We start from the raw sequence: 8989 nt of genomic DNA, 5'->3' as shown, positions 1-8989 counted from the left end.
AGTATTGACCCCTCCCAGATTCTATGATTTTTTTTAAAAATTTATTTTAAACCTCATCTTTAGAATGATTTGTGAGGCTGATAATAGTCTCACTTGAATACTTCAGTTGGAAACTTGCTACTAGATTTTATATCTCTGTCCTGAAGTTCAGGCTATATTGTCAAATTTATCTTTTATATAACAAGGTTTTGTTCTTGAACTATGTCTGGTTTACCATTATCATTTTCTGTGTTTTAAGTTTCAATTTCTACAAATTTTAGAAATTCTATTTCTGTTAAATCTACCATTTGCCTTTGAATTGTGTGGTTTTTATCTTTGGATCTTTGCTTACATTATTTTAACACACTTCTATTTTAATTACTCTTTCAGAACACCCAAGCACATCAAGCTCTTGGATGGCAAATTTTTTCATGTGGTTTAGCATGATCATAAGTGGGCTCACTTCCCTGTGTGTTCTGTCATTGTTCTCCCCTTTTTTATCTTTGTATAAAATTATCCTTGGAAAAAGTATTTGTCCATAGGAGTTTTGTATGTTCTGTGTTACAATTACTTCTTTATAATAATGGAATCTGGATTATTATATTTGCTAAGAGCTTCAACTTCAGCTTATTTCAATAAGACCTTACCACATAATTCATACACAAAATGCAATTTGATGTAAGTGTACAGAATTTATTATTCATATGAATTATAATAATTTTACGCTCACTTTCCTGGAAAAATAGCAAATGAAAAGTTTACTAGACCTCTTTTTACTGAATAGAGGGTATATGTGTGTACATGGTACATATGTTTGTGTGTGTAACTGTGTGTGCATGAGTGTATATGAATCTATATCTTTGTATGCATATATGTGCATGCCTTTGTGTGTGAATGAGTATATCTTTTATTATTTACTTACTATGGAAAGTCATGTTTTTAAAACCAAAGCACCCCATGTAGGCCACTAAATCATGCTAAACTGCATTGCTTGAGTGCTTTCTTATTGGATTGCTGACCCCTCTCAGAATTCTCTGGTTTTGTAGTCTTGAGATTTTCTTGCTATTGTCTTTTAAATATGGAATTAATTAACAATAAAGTTACACTTATTAATTTTGTGTATGAAATATTAGGAAGTATATATAATCTGAGGATACTAACTCATGAAAATATGTGTGACCAGAAAATGAAATCACAAAATGGTTAAGAACATAACATTAATCATAATATAAACTTATGGTATGTTTGTGTATTATATTTGCATATATAATATATATAATAGATTTACATGTGTATGATACATATGCACACATATAGTATTGCATAATTAGATGGTATTGTTACTATTTCAGAAATAAATGCCCTGTACTTGAACTCTATGTATTTTAGTTATATTAACTCTTCTCTATTTACTTGTATTTTTATTAGAAATATAATCAACTCCGAATTTTTCTCTTTCCTAAAGGCCAAACAAGAATTGACTGGTGTATTAATTTTAAGGTTCAATGGGATTGACATACAATTATCTGAGAAGTTCGGGCTCTGGTGCCAATATGACCAATATGACGGACAGTTTCCCATTTCTCCAACAACAATTTGTACACTGGGAATTGGTACCCAGGCTGCCTTATTTAATGATATATTTTGGCATAAGGTAGGTATTCAATAAGTCACTGTTGTAAAATTACATGATCCTCTTTTGTTACCCTAAACCAAGGACTTGGCTGTGGTTTCTAGAATCAGCAGATAACCTTCCATATATCTGAGTATAGGAAAATTCTTAGCCCTTGAATCTTTCCTCCTAACTGAAACCCAAATGTTAAAATCTACTTCCTCTAGGAATTAGAGGGAATGGCAAGGATGATCTCACTCTGTAGGACTGTGGTTATCTGTGAAATTTACCACCACTAAAACATTTATTTACTGAGATTTATATGCATTATAGTTCAGCAAATGCCTCGCACATTAAAATTAATAAATATCCCATTGTTTAAGTGTCAAGTAGTTAGATAATTGTTTTAACCAACCCATAAAAAGGTGAATTTTATGCACAGAGATTGATTAATTTGCTAATTACTAAGCTCATGACCAGAGCTGGTGACAGGATAAGAGCCAGTACTGTAAAATATTCCCTCAGAGCCACAGGCATCCCAGCGTTCCTTGTCTTTGCCTCATAGGCAGATGAGCAAAGACCTGCCTGGGGGGAAAATCTGCTTTATTCCAATGTTCTCTGAATATTTGGTTATAAGGCCCTATGTAGACTTTGATCAAGGAAAATTTTCTATAGCATTTTAGAAGTTTTTAATGAGAATGTCTAGAATGTAATCATTTCTACTTTAATAAGTTGTTCAATGAAACGTGAGGCAAGGCTTGATCAGACATTGTCAGTTATCCACTAACTTAAAATCAAAGCTTTCAGATCTCTGGTATTCTTTAATTGAAAGGGTTTTCCTTCCCTGTCTGTCCATCAAGTGTATCAGCACCTCAGAGATAACATCCTCTTTATTCCTAGTGAAATTTCAACAGTGTTTCTTAGAGTAACACAGCCCCTAGAAGACACTAACTGCATTACAGGGCTATGACTTACTGTAATAATTAACAAGTCAGTGTGGGAATTTAGACTATATTCTGCTAGTGACCAAGGTTGACAGGTATTGCTCAGTAATTGCTGTGGCGCTGCTGCAAAGCTTACTTGATGTATGTTTGTTAAAGGAATGCTTGCTACCTCTCTCCAGCCTGGTGGTCATCACAATGGCATGGGACAGGACATCAGGTGATATGTTTAAACATCTTTTCTCAGGAGATTTTCCAATCTCATGCTATGGAAAGCCTTTGACACCATCTCAGTGAGTAAGCTGGGTGAATTCAAATTAATAAAGGTAGAAAGGAAATACAGTGTAGTTGATAAAATGTGAAAATTTAAATAGCCAGAGGAAACTAAATCCACATGGAAGCACTCATAAGCATTTTTGTAATTTAAAATACTAAGTGCAACACTCAATGTGTAATTTTCTAGTAATTTGGTTTTTCTTTCTTCAGTTTTCCTTCAAGGCGTGACAGAGTGAAAAGTAAATGTGCTATATTAAAATTTGTCTCTTTTAATCAGTTAATGATACTGAATTATCCCCCTTTATTTAAAAAAGGCCCATATTTAGTCATATCTTCCCTTCTGCTTTCTGGTTGCCATGATTAAAAGTTTTAGGGACATGAGAAAGGCTAGGCTGTGTGGGTGAGGGGGTAGAGAAAAGAATCAATATCAATAGACCATAGAAGTCTTGACTGGGGTCAGGCACAAGTCCTTCAGTTTCATTGCTTTTCAGTTACCATTGAGAATCTCATTAAGCAATGTCTACCTCAGTGTTGCAGTCAATTCTCTTTGAATTTTGACACAATCCTGCCCCTTTTCTCATCACCATCCCCCCAAAATTACAGTTCTATGACTCACTGAGCCTGCAATCCGGAAGGATCAGAGCCAGGAATTTGTCCCCTACATCTTGACTCATTCATATCACCTGTTTCTTTCTTGTTTTACTTTCTTTCTTTTTCTTTGTTTTAGACTTCAGGAATTTTTCAGGATAGGACCACAGAGTGGTGTGCACTTTTTCTTTCTTTTATTATTCATTTTCGTTTTTGAAAGTAGATTCTTCTCTCATACAACGTATCCTGACTTTACTTTCTCCTCCCACCATTCTTCCCAGTTGCTCCCCACGTCCCGTCCCCTCCAGATCTATTCTCTTTCTGTCTCATTAAAAAAGAACAGGCTTCCAAGAGACAACAACCAAACATGACAAAGCAAAATATAATAAGATGAAAGCAAAAGCTATTGAAGTTGGACACCGCAATACAATAGGAGGAATAGAGTCCCAAGCGCAGGCACAAGAGTCAAAGACACACTTATTCTCACAGTCAAGAGTGCCATAAAAATACCAAGCTACTACCTGTAATACACAGAAAGGACATGATTCTGGTCCATGTAGGCCCTGTGTTTGCTACTTCAGTCGCTGTGACCTCATATGCACCTTGATTAGTTGAGTCAGTGGGCTGTGTTCTCTTGGAGGCCTCCACCCTCTCTGGCTCTTACAAACATTTTGCCTCCTCTTTCATTGGATTTTCTGAGCTCTGAAGGGAAGGACTTGGACGGACATCTCCTATTTAGAATCTCTCTCCACATGTCTGTCTGCTGTGGGTCTCTGAATCCGTTCCCATCTGCTGGCAGAAGCCTCTTGGTTGATAATTGGATAAGACCCTGGAGAGCCAATGTTCCTACATGACTTAGGAGAATTTAGGAATTTTGATACCCGCATATTTCACAGTATATTTGTTCATAATGAAAAGTGTTATGAATTGGGCAATAGAAGAAGAAAGTGGATGGGAAGAATGTAGTATAATAAAGGTAGGCTTAGTATTTAGTTATAGTTATGACTAATGATTAGTGAATGGCCCAGTGTAATATAAGCTTCTAACTCCAAATTTAACCCTTAATATAAATCTATTCACCAAGGAATCATTTTTGTCCACTATAAAGGTAAGAAATTGAAACAGGAGAAGATCATCAGTTTGCCAGTATCAACATATTTTAGGTGATGTGGATGCCAAGAGTCAGTCTGATTCAGTGGGCTTACTTATAACCACTGATCTCCCAGACCTGCAGAGTTTCTAGAGTTCTCTAGTTAAAGGCAAATGAGGAAGTACAGGAATAAGACTATCTGAAACACTCTCCCGTGTCTTTATTTTTTTTTTTTTTTACTTTTTTATTTTTGAGAACAAGTCTCACTCTGTAACCCTAATTGACCTATGACTTACTCTACACGACTTCCATGGTTCTTGGTGTAGTAGCTCTACCAGAGAAGAGAGAAAGATGCTACATATTTTCTTACTGTTTGATATTTTGGCAGTGGTCATCATAACAAGTATGAGGTGATATCTTCTTGTGGCTCTGATTTGGATTTTCCTGATGGTTAGTGATATGAAACATTTTTATATACCTTCTGGTAACTTGCTTTAGAAAATGTTGGTTAGGACTTTTGCTCATTTTTTTCTGAGGACTATGTTAATTGTTGAGTTATTTAAGTTCTTATATTTCATAGATATTAAATTATTGGATGTTAAAATTTGTAGCTTACATTTTCTTCCATTTTTAAGGTGTACCTTTTTATTTATTGATCACTTCCTTCATTATAACGTTGCTTTCCATTTGACAAATCCTAATTGTTGCCTCACTGCCCATGCTTCTCGTGTCACATCCCAAAGAATCACTATTAAAACCAATATCAAGTAAGTGATCCTCAAGGAGTGTTCTAGCAATTTTATATTTTAACCTCTTTTCAGATATTTTTAATTTATTTATGTCTGTTTGAGTGTGTGTGGAGGTGTGTGTGTGTGTATGTGAGGAGGTGTGTGTGTGTGTGTGTGTGTTTATGTGTGTATAGTGTCCATCTAGGCTGGCAGAAGGTGTTGGATCCACTGGATCAGGAGTTACAGGTGTGGTCTAGTAGATCCAGTACCATCTTCTGGAAAACAAATTCATTTATTCTGGAAGAACAGCAAGTGCTACTAACCACTGAGTCATGTCTCTTTCCCCAACGTATGGCCCAGGATATCCTCAAGCTGATGATTCTGTTGTGTATCCTGCTAGAGTACTCTACCACAACTGCACATATTAAACTTTTATGTTTAAGTTTTTGTATATTTTAAATTAATTTTCTATATGATTTTTAAAAGGTCAAATTTTTTCTTGTGCATGTGAACATTATTTATTAGAGACTATCCTTTTCCCATTGTCTAGCCCATAGTAAGCATATATTATGTTTATCATATTAAATATATTTATATATTAACTTAATTCTTATTCACTCATCATAAACAAATGCATGTGATGGTGAAAAGATAAAAAACAATCCCAACTAATATGCTTGTGTGAGGGAAAGGGAAAGTAAGCACTCCAGCCCATTCCACACCCCCAAACACACACGCACACACACACACACAACCAACACACACACACCAACACACACACACGCACACACGTGTGCGCACACACACAGTACAGCATAATGATGAGAGCTTTTGTTTTAAGCAAAAGAAACAGTGGGTAGGCAAATGGTACTGGAGATAGTGTGATCTGGATATTTGTTAACTTTATTTTTATTCTGCAGGACGACACAGAGACATCCTTATCTTTCGAGGGAGCTACCAGTTCCCATGCTATACCCGATGATTTCTTCCTTGATTAATCTCATTGTTGAATTATTAATGGTTCCTTCTTTCTGAATCTCGTTGTTGAATTATCTGTCCGTGGGAATTCAGTATATCTCAACTTGGAGGAATATCAGTTTAAGACATTCATTAAAAAGTTCATGAACCTGTAACTAAAGTTGAGCAGTCTGCTCTACTCTACCTAGCAGCTACCGACACCAATGTTTTGGATTCTCATATGAAAGACACACACACACACACATTCAGCCTTATATTTAATGTGCCTTAATCAACTCAATGGCTGGACCACACCCAAACTCCCAGGTTGCTAATGTCCCACTTCCTATCCTCCTGAATGATTACCTACTGAAATCTACCTTCCATTTTGGAAACCTTAGACCCACCTGGGGAGGTCCCCTGGGACTGCTCTTTTCCAGGCCTTACATGATCATATGTTTTTTCTCCTGCAGCTCTCAAGCCTAATCTTCCTGCTTCCCCAGACACTAAATCCTTCTTCTCTTGGTTCCCTTGCCTAAAGCCCTGCCTCTGTGTCCCTGGCCAACCGTGGGCCACTGGCAACTTTATTTACCAATTACAACCAGCTAGGGTCAGGGACTTCACTGTCTCATATATAGGATTCTCAAGCAATTTGAGACTTACCCCCCCCCTTTTAAACACAAATAGCATTAGAACCATTCTACAAGAACCTTAGGAATCTGGAACTGGCATTTTAAATGTCAGGAAGAGAATTCAATTAGCTCCTCTTTGTGCCTTCAGCGTTGAAAGGGGTGAGATATCACATGTGTTTGAACAAATTCTTCTTGAGTGATTAACATGGAGAATCACACTCGAGTTCTCATGATTATGCAGCAAGCTTCTAATCTTATGGGCACTCTCCCACTGCAAATACCATCATCTATTGACATGGAATATTGAATCACAATCAGGCATGACAGTCCATGCTTACAGTCTTCCTCTCTGAGTCTTAAGACAGCCTGGTATATGTAGAAAATTCTAGGCTGTCTTGGGATACACAGTAAGACCTCCTCCTCCTCCTCCTCCTCCTTCTTCTTTTTCTTCTTCTTTTCAGAAAGTAGCATTTCATGTTATAAAAATTCCTTTCAACCTGGAAATAATAAGTTTGGAAAAAATGAGTAGGGTCTTGACCTCTGAAAGGTTGCCCTTCCCCCAATGGACACCTCATACTTATGTGCATGTGGATAGCACTAGTTGAACTCCGAAGTTTATTAATAGAAATAAAAAGAGGACATGAAGTTCAGAAAGACAAAGAGAGTGCAAGGGGAGCTAGAAAGAGATAATAGTGGTGGATATGATCAAAATGCCTAGTATAAGCTAGGCATATTGATCAGACCTTTAATCCCAGCACTTCAGAGGCAGTGACATAGGGATTTCTCTGAATTCAGGGTCAGCATGATCTACCTTGGGCGTTCCAGGACAACAGAAACAAAGACACAATAGAAAGAACAAACACATAAACCTAAAAGTAATTACTTAAAAAAAAAGAACAACAAAAAAAAAGAATATTTTTTTAAGCTAGCAAAACAATAAAACCACACACTGTGTCATTTAGTGGATTGGAAATTTCCTCACAAAATCCTTAATATTTGGAGCCTAAAATACTGGTATCATCCAGTCCATGCTACATGAGCATTTTCTAGAAGAATCAATCAGTGTCTATTGTATCTTGAAGTGGTCATTAGAATCCCTTGGAAGACCTTGAATGGCATCTGTATCTCTCTGACATCTACTCCATCAGCACATGGTCTTCTTTGTGTTTCTGTGGCTTTCTATGATCTTCTAGCAAATCTGCTAGTATTTTGCCTGCAAGTTTCACTTTCTCAAGTAGAATGTATGCCACTGCATATGGAAACATTTTATATCTAAATGTAGCTACACTTACAAGGAACAGAACTGAACTGAGGATTTGGACTGGAGAGATGGCTCAGGGGTTAAGAGCACTGAGTACTCTTCCAGAGGTCCTGAGTTCAATTCCCAGCAACTACATAGTGGCTCACAACCATCTGTAATGGGATCTGATCCTCTCTTCTGATGCGTCTGAGCAGAATTAACAGTGTACTCACATACATAAAATAAAATATTTTTTAAAAGGGAGGATTTTAGTTTCTTTTTATAAATATAACTTATAACATTGATTTCCCAATTTCCTGTTTCTTCTTGATTCTTGAAAGTAATGTTTAGGTTAGTTCTCTAGACAGATTGTTATGCTTTACAATGGACATAAAATAGGCTAACATAACTCTCCTACCACCTAACCCAAAGGATTTTAAATAAATTACTTGATAGAGCAAAATCTTCTATTGCCACATAGTTCCCCAAGGCAATGCTTTGAGCAAATATGAGATCTATTCATTAAACAAGTACTGACAGCTTGGAGAGGTTCATTATGTATAAAACCACTCTAGTGAAGAAAGAAAGAAAGTGAATTCTACCACCTTACGGTATACAGAATTTTGAGAGGATGAGATTCTGTCATGCTTTCTAAAAGAGCACATGGTAGAAATCCTTAATGGTTGTTAGCCAAGCCTATCTTTTCAAAGTCTTAGCATGATTTGAAGGGACCTGAGAAATATCTCCCATTCACTATACCAGTATTCACTTATTTATAAATTTCTTTCTCAGAATATAGTATAAATGAGATAAGGTTCGAATAGTAAGCTACAATAGATGTAAACATGGAACAAAAATCAAGTTATGTAGGCAATAAAATTTAGCCCAAACACCCTTCAGAACAAGCACTGCACACATGATTCTGGTGTCCCAGAATTACTTGAAA

Source organism: Mus caroli, chromosome 19 (genome assembly GCF_900094665.2).
Source record: "Mus caroli chromosome 19, CAROLI_EIJ_v1.1, whole genome shotgun sequence".
Taxonomy (NCBI): Eukaryota; Metazoa; Chordata; class Mammalia; order Rodentia; family Muridae; genus Mus; species Mus caroli.
Note: the sequence above shows the minus strand (reverse complement) of the source record.